The sequence below is a fragment of the Callospermophilus lateralis genome, chromosome 14 (genome assembly GCF_048772815.1).
Source record: "Callospermophilus lateralis isolate mCalLat2 chromosome 14, mCalLat2.hap1, whole genome shotgun sequence".
Lineage (NCBI taxonomy): Eukaryota > Metazoa > Chordata > Mammalia > Rodentia > Sciuridae > Callospermophilus > Callospermophilus lateralis.
This window is the reverse complement of record NC_135318.1, coordinates 94,596,300-94,606,884: the sequence shown is the minus strand read 5'-3', so window position 1 is coordinate 94,606,884 and position 10,585 is coordinate 94,596,300. Positions and strand designations below refer to the sequence as shown.

The window sequence follows — 10,585 nt, the reverse complement described above, 5'->3', positions numbered from 1 at the left end:
TGCTGCTGAGTTCCTCTTGAGTGCTTAGGGTCAAACAGTATATTTTGGGAGACAGAAGCCCATGCGGAGTGGATTTAGGCAGGAGAGGATTTGGGCAGAGAACGGAGTGGATTTGGGCAGAGAACGTGGATTCCCCCAGAACGTGTTTGTAGACGGCCGGTGTGAGTTCGGGAATAAAGAATTGCTGTTTGAATCTACAAGCTGTGTGGAGACTCGTGATTTGTGCCCAGCCGAGAGACTGCGGCACCCAGGACTCTGGGTTCAGAGCTGGTGTTATGTGGAATTGTTGAGAGACGTGAAGAAAACCCAGCTCACTGTATGCAGAGACAGCAGATGCCCTCATTGTGGTCGGGCAGCTGTGCTTCTCAGAGCCCTGAGATGTCCCATGGGTGTGGAGGTGGGGAACCCAAGTGCCATCCCAGGCTGCTCTTGAGCACCTCGACCTGGATTTGAAGTATGTGACTCTGCATCAGAGTCATCACATCAATATATCCCGGCCCCCCCACCCCAAAAGTTCTCTCAGAGACACTGAGATTCCGCTGGCTCTGGACTTGCCCTTTCCTCTGGGATCCTGAGGGCCTATTAATTAGGAGGTCACACCAATTCTCAGCACACGGGCTGGGCCCCCTCACATCCCAGGAGTATCCAGGCATTGGTTCTATTTATAGTCCATCATGACCTACAACACAATGCACACATCCTGCAATCAGCTAAAGAAACCACCAGGCACAGAGCCTTCATGCACACTGGCCTGTAGAGACCTGGAGGAGGAGGGGACTTAAAGGCTGCGTGGAACCCAAGACCCTAGATCCTGGGATCTGAGCTGGACAGACGACAGCTCATGTGAACACAACCACCACCGTCACTGACAATGCAATTGAGACACCCGCAGATTTGGCAGTGAACCTGGTATGCCCACGAGTGGGGGTGAACTGCATCCCTTGAAAATGATGATGTCCAGAGAAAAACAAATTTTGTAGGATCTCACTCATCTCAGGTTCCCAATTATCAGGTTCCACAAAAGATAAAGTACAATGTTTCTTGCCTGGGCCTGGGAGGGCACTAGAATTCAGTATTGATGGCAAGAGTATGTCCATGTGAGTTCTAGAGATGCATGGTGGCGATGCCTATGCACCAATATGAACATGCTTCATGCCACTCAACTGTGCACTCCAAAATGATTCAATTACAAAATGGATGTTTGGTGTTGATTACCACAATGTAAACACCTGGGAGACTACTGATTGACTCATCTTAGCATAGTTTGTGTTGTGATGGCAGAATACAAGACACTGTTAATTCATAGCTCAGATTTTATTTCTCAAATTTGGGAGGCTGGAAGACCAAGACCGGGGGCCAACTTGTAAGAATGTTCTTGTTGTGTCCTCCTGGGGAAGCAGGTGAAACAGGGACAAGGGCTGCTTTGAGAAGCCCCTTCCCAGGAAAGAAGAATCCATGGCCTAAGCACATCTTCAAGTTCCCACCCTCTATCACATCATAATGCAGAGACAGAATAGAATGACAGCCCATGCTCCCCAGAACATCCCAACTTCTTGGCATGAGTCCATTTCTGCAACATTTCACAAGTCATGATTTTGGATAAAAGACAAGAGCTAAGCTAAACACATGGGGAGAGGGCTCCCTTCTCATCTGCTGCTTGCAGTGTTGCATGTGGCCTTACAAGCCATCACTGAGGTTCTGCACAACAGCTCAGACTGCCCTCCTATCACATCCCCATGGGGCTGACTCACACTCAAGTCCTGAACACTCCCAAGCCCAGAAACCAGAAATGTCACAGGAAATCCAAGGGAGATTTGTTCAAAGTCCTCCAAAAACACCAGCCACACAGGCTCAAGTCTCTTACAAAAATGCCAGAGTATTTGCATCTAAATGCTGCATATCTTCTTCCTGGAGCACTTCCATTATCTCCAGATGACTTCTGACACCTAATACAATGAAAGGGCAGTGTCATTCTCTGTAACACTGTAAGATCCAGGAAACAAGGAGGAGAGAAGTATCTGTCCAGAGAGACACAACTCCTTTCCTGATAGTTTGGATTTCCAGCTGGTGGGGACCATGGATGCAGAAGAATGGGTGCAGGGCCAACTGCACTTTCTTGCTTTGCATTGAGGCGAGGAAACACTGCAGCCAGGATGAGGGCTTCTAGGAGCTGATATCCTTCAAGTCAACATCTGGACACATCTGACCTTCAGGCCAGAAGACTTTCTTGCAGGGGATCCAAGGACTTGCCTACTGTGGGAGGAATCCAAAAGAATAACTTACCTCAAAGGGCATCAAAGAGGTTCAGGAGGGAGGGAGCCAACCCAATTGTCTAGACACTTTTAGAGGTCAGGGCGTGGGTTTCAATGCAAACACCGCAGTCCCATGGAGAATTCTGCAGTGTGTTGGTGATTAAAGAGAATGTATGAATCTAGGGGTCACTAGGTCCTCTCAGCCATAAGGAGGAAACCTGCCATAAAGGAATTAGAACAAGGGTGCAAGGAAGGCTCAGTGGGGAGAGATCCGAAGGAAGGAAAGTTTACTCATTAGAAGAGTGTCCCCTGAAAATTCTTAGCCACCCAAAATTTGTGCGAACTTGTGTAGAAAAAGAGTCTTTGCACAGTGATGAAGCTAAGAGCTCACATGATGGAATACAGCATCAACTGGGCCCAAATCCAATATCTGATATTCTTTTAGAAAGAGGAGAGTCTGGACCCAGAGACCAGGGAGACTTGGGGACACTGCCTACGTGAGGTTGGAGTCAGGAGGGGATGCCCATACGGGAAACACAGATCGTGGGCAGCCATAGGAGAGTGGGCAAGGGCTGACAGAGTTGGGGGGACACTCCCCTAGAAACCTGGGAGGGGTTTTGGCACTGGGACAGCCCAACACCTACTGTGTTGAGCCTCTGGATTTCAACCGAAGGCCCTTCCTCTGCTGTAGGCCACCCAGTTGATAGGGTTTGGTTGCAGCGCTTAGGAACCAGCTGAGGGTTCTGAGCATGTTGGCCATGCAGGGTGGATCTGGGCCACAGACACACTCTAATGACTGTAGGGTCTCAGCCCTGAAGCAAGAAAAGCGCCAAGTCAGGCCAGGTGGGGAAAGGGCTAGGAACACACTGTGGGGGCTGGTGCCTGTGTTACTGGGAGCACTTCTGATCCCAATTCCCTAATCTGCTGCCAACACAGGCTACGAGGAGGGTACAGGGACACAGAGCAGGGATCTGCCCCACTCAGTGGGCCCAGGCATATGTCACATCCAGCAGCCTAGTGCCATACCCAGTGAGTCCCAAAGTGGCCCCCTCTTCCTATCCTGAGAGCTCTTCCCTTCCTCAAGTGCCGCTACCTCCCCACTGTCTCTGGCAATATCTACTCGGTGAGATGACAACATCCCTGGGTACTGCTCTCTCATCCCAGGACAGTGTGGTTCCACACACCCTGATGAAATGGTCCACCTGGACGCTGGACCTGGAGGTTTTTGAGGCTGAATGGCAGGTGTGGTCCTCTGGCACTTTATTATTTAAGTAAAAAAACAAACAAACAAACAAACAAAAACAGGTCTTGGTGCTCAAAAATATTTGATTTGTACATCCTCATCCCCCAAACCCAATATTTTCATTATTTCTTCAACATATGAAATTTGACTAGCAGAAAGTTAATTTTGTATAATACGAAGTTGATTGAAATGACATTGGTATAAATAATCAATCACCATACTTTCAATTTTTGTTCTCCTTTCCTGTTAGAAACCGCTTGGATACAAGAGAACAGAGGACAGACTCATGGAAATGCTTGAAATGACAAGAAGCTCCCATTCAAGCTCAGCATTCAGTCCTGGACAGGGTAAGACCAGGCCACTTTGATGTCTGCTCCAAAGAGTCTACCAGACAAAATCCGCGGACTGATCCCTGACTGAGTCATAGGAACTGGCTAGAAAAGCCTTCACATCCTAAATACATTCTTCACCTCAGAATACTGGACAAGCTTTGATATCCATCTCTCGTTACCTTGCTCCCCAGCCAACCATTCTTCAACAAATTCGAAGAAGCAACTCATGCAAGCACACAGACAGAGATATTCAATACACAAATCAATGTGTGAAAAAGACAACTGGTATTTCTTGTTTGGGCTATTTCAAATGAAATCCCTTCTGCATGACCTCCACAAACCAAATGAAAATATTTGTGAAATTCCCAAGTACAAGACAAGATACACTTGCCAAGGAGACAGCGCCATGAATTTTGACACTGCAAATGTAGTGTGTGTGTTTAGGAGGCAGTCACAGTTCCCATGAGAGAGTCCCATGAAATCAATTAGGAAGATCCATGCTCTAGCCCTATTATACAAGTGATGTGACCTTGAAAGAGTCACTTGGTCTTAGCAATCATCATCACTAACCACTAAGTCAATGAATAAAGGTCCTCAGGTGTCAAGCCACACGATGCGGGATGAGCATGGATGAGGATGGGTGGGAGAAGTCTTCCCCTCTAACACAATTGGGGAAGGCTGTGCCTGCCCTCAAGTGGTGGGGGGCCTGGGATCCTGCCACAGAGGGGGATTCCAAACCTCACATCCCCTGACCCAGGCCAGAAGACCAAGTAGAGTCCAAGGACCCTGGGGCGGCCCAATGGCAATAAAGGTCAAAAGGAACTAGGGATCTGCCTGGACCCTCAAACCCAAGACGAGGGCAGAGGCCATCCATAGCAATCTGCCTTAACGGAAAACTGAGGGACTGCAGGCTGCCTCTGGATCCCTGAATCAGGGTGGTGTTTTCACAAAGCAAGACCACTTCCTCACATTTGAGCAGCAGCTCATGCGCTGACAGCATCATGGCTGGCTTGACTCAGTCCCTGAGAAATGAAATAGAAAATTCATAGCAAACCCATCTTTAGCTCTTCCACATCATCAGGGGCTCTGATTCATTTCCGTCAACAAAGATGTCTGAAATGGTATCTAAACATGCTGGGGACTCACCTCTGTGTGGAACTCTTCAGGAAAAAGGAGATCAAATCTCATGCAGCAACTCCTCTCTCTTCTAGCTCATGGGCAATGCAAGGAACCTGCAGGATACCAGAGGCTCACTTCTCATGTCTTCTGGAAATGAATCATTAATGCTTCCTTCAAGGTGAAGCAGAAGCCTGGATTCCCAGCTGCACAGAAGTGTTTGAGGGCACTGTCTCCCTTAAAACCCAAGAAGAAAAAACAGGTCATTAAAGAGGCATACGGATTAGAGTACATGTTCAATGATCCGTCCTCCCTGGAGCCTTCCACATGACCATCATCCGCATTCACAAAGCAATGCTTGGCCGTTCTAAAGACCAGGAGACCATGATGCTCATCACCAGAAAGTCATTAAAGGACTCGAACAGAGCAGCATGGATTGCAGAAGGTGGGACACCAAGGATATTCAGCACAGCTGCTAGAACACAAGAGCTTAACTTCAGTATTGACTTTCTGCCACCTACCAAGTACAATGTTAGTGTCAAGCACAACAAGCAGACATCCAAGTAGCAGGTGACTCTCTGCATACATTCACAGAAGTGGGCATCATCTGCATTGGAACAAGGAAGTATCTTATCCTTACTCATAAAAATCATCATACACAAAGAAAAAAATGGATGCAAGATTTGTCATTTCACGATTACGTAGCTGTTGAAATTCCCCATCAAATAATACCTCCTCCAAAATAAAAAGTATCTCAGACATATGTCAACTGCACAATGAATGAAATTTTAAAAATTACGGTCTTTACTTAATAATTCCGTATGCGATATGCCTAGTAAGACTCTTTGGGAGAGGAGCACATAGAATTGCATCTTGGAAAAGCGAACATTTGCTGATAAGTATTACTGCTGATGTCAGGCATGGTGATGTGAAAACTGGATTACTTTAAATACTCAAAGAATGCAATGTTGTAGGACTGGAATCCCTGATTCATAGACAGCATGTGGTTTCTATGAAAGCCAGTGACGGAGCTGGAGGAATGAAGCTGATTGAACAGATGACGTCGGGGGATACTGAGGGATAGGCCAAACTGAAGAACCTGTTCCAGCTAACTACTGGCATGTGGGCTCGTGAGCCCAAACCTGTGTTTGAAAAAGCACTCATGTAAAAAGGTCTACCATTTAAAAGTGTGTCATTTAAATGGGATCTAGTTGCACATCTGATAAAATGGCCTGTAAATTGATGAACTTCATGCAAGCGAAAAAAAAACAGATGATGGTAGATATAAAGATAAATCCTTGTCTGCACCAGGATGCCTAGAAATAGGTTTTGTTTGGCTAAGATGCAAATATCTTTAAACAGAATTTGTGATTTCTCAATGACCTTATTCAATATTATACTACACAGATCACAAGGTTTTCTTTACAGAATAGTCTCTTCTTCAAGCCTCAATAGAAAATGTCTCACAGGACATATGAGGGGAATGATCTAAGGGATGAGAAAATGGCTGGAAGCATTCTCAAATGTGCACATGGAGCCTGAAGGGGGGAAATGGGACCAGACACATTGCCTCTTCAAGACTGCACTAGGGTTGCAAGTGTATCAACAACTGTCATGGCTCCATGTCACTAACTATGCCGAGGACAGCCAACAACCTCAGTTTGAAGGCACCTAAGATAACCTAAAAGAACTATCACCCTATTGGATCCATGAATTAATACATATCACAACTTGACCACTTAAACCAAATCCCAGAAAATTGGAAACAGATGATTATTTCCTCAGATACCCTGACTTCCATTTCATTGCCCAGAGATATTTTGGAAAGAATAAAATAGAACCTCATGCTTTGAATATATCATCCAACACTTTTCTTCCCAAAATGCTAGCACAATTTCTGGGCTCACTTTCTCTTTAGGAATTTACTAATTGTTTGAAAGTTCTAGAGGGCCTGTGTTGGTCTCATAATGGACAAACAATCCAACATCTCCAGAGAACTTACATGTGCGATAAGAAAAAAACAAGGTCAAGCAGAGGAATGGGTAGGGGGATCCAGAGGAAGCTCATTTTCACGGGAGAGAATCCCCCAATGAAAAGCATCAGAATAGACACTAAGAAAAATACCAACAAAAACAGTGTGCTAGCTACTCAACATGCACAAGTCAGAAACCTAGAGAAGAGAATGCTGGCCATATGTGGACAGGTTGAGCTCTTCAGAAGAGCCACCTGGCACTGCTTAGTCAAAGATGTAAACAGACATTCTTTGACCCAGAAATTCCACCTGTCCGTACTTTACCTACATATTGCTTAAGCAAGGGGACATGCATAGGGATATTTATCCTCATGTTCCTTATAGACTTGTCTGTGTTGACAGGGAGTTGAGGGCCATCAGGATGCCCACAGCTGGGAAACTCAAGAGCTAAAACTGTGACGGCCACCAATCTGGATCTATTCAAAGATATCAATGAAAAACAACAGATGGACCCATGACAGTCAAATCCCTGAATTCAAGTTCTTGCCATCCTACCTACCAACAATCATGCTTGGTCAACACACTGGCATACCTCAAGGCAAAATAAAAACATTTTTTAAAAAAAGAAAATATTATGTCATGATTACTTTTCTTCAATGCAACAAAGGAAATGGCAATATTTCCCCATCCGAGATCTGTTACTCAGTTAAGCACACTACATGAGATTATTGTGGACATGCTCACAAATAATTATCTACTCACATACTTTCTGTGACTCACCAAATGCAAAGATCTAGGAAGAATTAAAGTCTCCATACCTGAGTTCATCATCAAAAGCCTTGAGTCAACAGGTGCTTCACAAAATGGCTTCTCGGCCAACTTGATGACCTCCTCCTCCGGCAATGTTTCCACCTGAAAGATGTCACCAACTTGTTCTCATTCACATCTCCACAGTGCCAGTAAAAAGAAACAAAGTCTGATATTCCATTGAATAAATCCTCAAGTGGACCAAACTCCATACTTGCTTCTATATTTTAAAATTAACAAATGCAACTTCAACTCAATAACTTGTATTAGGGAACATGCAACCGTCACCTCGCACACTGTGCTCTCTTACAGACTCACATGTCCTAGGTTCTGACTTAACATACATTGAGCAGTCAGAACACGTGCTAGTTCACGTTCCTTACAGGTGTCCAATTCATTCTCTGCCAAGCTGAATATAAACCCCTGGTCACAGGAGAAGGGAAGCACATCTCCCACAACAACATGCATCAGGAAACACTGAGGTTTTCAATAAAACATCCGGCACCGCCCTTTTGAAAATCACTTAACCCTGCCAGCTCACTTTCCTCACCTCTAAAACAGAAGGTCCCCAGGACTGTCCACCTCGTGGTTTCCATGGAGTTTCCTAGAGGAATCAGGGCTTAGGCTGGTGTCTGAAACCAAGCAAGCAGACAACACGTTTTAGCAACCAACCGCCATCGCTGGGATTATCCCATGGCACAGATTGCAAAACTGTCCTCAGGCGACTCTCTCACAGTGGAGACCCTGGAGCCAGGAAGCACTCCCTTGATTCCCACACTAAGTCGCTGCTCTCTCTGAGGCACTTCCATGAAATACACAATTAAAACCCCGCAGGGTCTCTCCCAGTGCTCACCAGGAGCAGGAGGACACAGGAGAGGGTTTTTAAAGCGAGGACTTAAGACAAGATCCACAGGTGGACAGGAAAACAAAAGGACACAGAGTCAGTGAGACCGAAGTACCTGGGCGGGTCCCTCTGTAAACCGCCTCCTGCTCCCAGGTCACCTGGCTCCTCCGTCGCCCTCCCCTCTCCAGGGGCCTGCGGGTCAGGCCACCTCTTCTCCTCTGAGGTCCGCGGCGCAGGCCACACGGCTGAGGCCACCGCATTCTGAACAGGACCGTGCAGATCAGAACCCACCAGCTGTGACCAGCAGCTCCGCTGAGGAGAGCCCTCAGGTGAGGACCGGGACAGCGGGGTCGGGGTGGGCGCTGTGGGGACCGCCCCGGCGGATCCGGGGGACAGGCACCCGGGACCGAGGCTCCAAGGCGGCGGCAGAGTCCTCCCGGGTCGCACCCTCGTGTGGGCGCCTAGACCGGGGCCGCTCCCGGCAGCGCACCTTCTCCTGTCACGGACCCCGCGAGCCAACCCGCCAGGACCTGCAGCCCCGCCGCCGGGCGCTACTTCCGGGCTCCTCCCACCGGAGCTCCGCGCGACAGCGGCTCCAAGTTCGCGCCCTGGATAGGCCCCGCCCCCGTCTCCCTGGCGACGGCTCCGCTTCCCCTTAGGGTTGGCCTGCTGGGGGCGGTGCCCTCCGCGCGACCGCGGCTCCAAGTTCCCGCCCTGGCAGAGGCCCCGCCCCCGTCTCCCTGGCGACGGCTCCGCTTCCCCTTAGGGTTGGCCTGCTGGGGGCGGCGCCCTCCACGCGACCGCGGCTCCAAGTTTCCGCCCTGGCAGAGGCCCCGCCCCCGTCTCCCTGGCGACGGCTCCGCTTCCCCCTTAGGGTTGCCTGCTGGGGGCGGTGCCCTCCGCGCGCTCCGCCTGCTGGCCTGTCACCTCAGCTGGTGACCTAGGTTGCCACCAGATCCTCACCTAGATACAAACTCCCTAGTGTGAGTCCTGCGGCTGCCCCCTAGTGGCCGTGGGACCCTGTGCACTGGGCTGGATGCTGGGCTTTCTGGTCTGAAACAGCTAGACAGGGTGACAGGTGACAGTTAGGGTGACAGGACTGCTGCACAGGAGTACAGGGGCCCTGGGAAGGCACAGAAGGACCATGCTATATCATTGTGTTTTGTCTCTACTTAGTGGTTTTATACTTTCAACGTGTGTCTCCTGAATATGATGTGTTAACAGGTGGGGACATTAAGAGGTCATTAGGCCATGGAGACTCCTTCCTTGAGAATGGCATTAAGGTCCTTACAAAGGAGGCTTCTCAAAGCCGCCCTTGTCCCACCCTGTTTTACCTTCTGACACAGGAGGTCACAGCAAGAATGTTCTCAGAACGTGGCACCTGATATTGGATTTCCAACCTCCAGAACTTTGAGAAATAAAGTCTCTTCTATAAATTACACGGTCTCTGCCATCACAACACAAACAACCCCAAGGAGTAAAACAACAATTTCTCTAATTTTGTAATTGTGTAAAATACATGAAACATCCATTTTGTAATTTTAGCCATTTTTATGTGCACAGTTCAATGGCATTAAGTACATTCATGTTGCTGCACAGCCGTCACCACCATCTATCCCCAGGACTCTCATTTTGCTGTCAATACTGAATTCTAGTGCCCTCCCCAGGCCCAAGAAAAGAAAATTCTACTTTATATTTTTATGAACCTGATTACTGGGAATGTGAGATAAGTGAAATTCTAAAACATTTATGTTTTTGTGAAAACTGTCATTGTAATTGGATGCAGTTTACCCCCCCTCCTGGGAATACCAGGTCAACTTCAACTCTGCAGGTGTCTCAATTGAATTCTCAGTGACAGGTAGTGGTGACTATGTGCTATGACCTGTTTGTTCATGTCAGTGGACTGCTCTGATCATAGGATCTAGGGTCTTGGGTCCCAGCCTGTGGGTTCCCTCCTCTCCAGGTCTCTACAGGCCAATGTACAGACGTGAGCATGCTAAGAAGTGGGCTGGGGCCATC

The 10,585-nt window shown here is 47.9% G+C and overlaps 1 long non-coding RNA gene across 1 annotated transcript; it reads right to left on the bottom strand.

The window, feature by feature from the left end:
* Positions 1-1,299: 1,299 nt before the first annotated feature.
* Positions 1,300-5,136, bottom strand: LOC143380605 (uncharacterized). Its single transcript, XR_013088665.2, has 2 exons — positions 4,974-5,136; positions 1,300-2,253 (listed from the first exon to the last, which is right to left on the bottom strand). It is a non-coding gene; the product is annotated as an uncharacterized LOC143380605 (long non-coding RNA).
* Between the last annotated feature and the right edge of the window lie 5,449 nt (positions 5,137-10,585).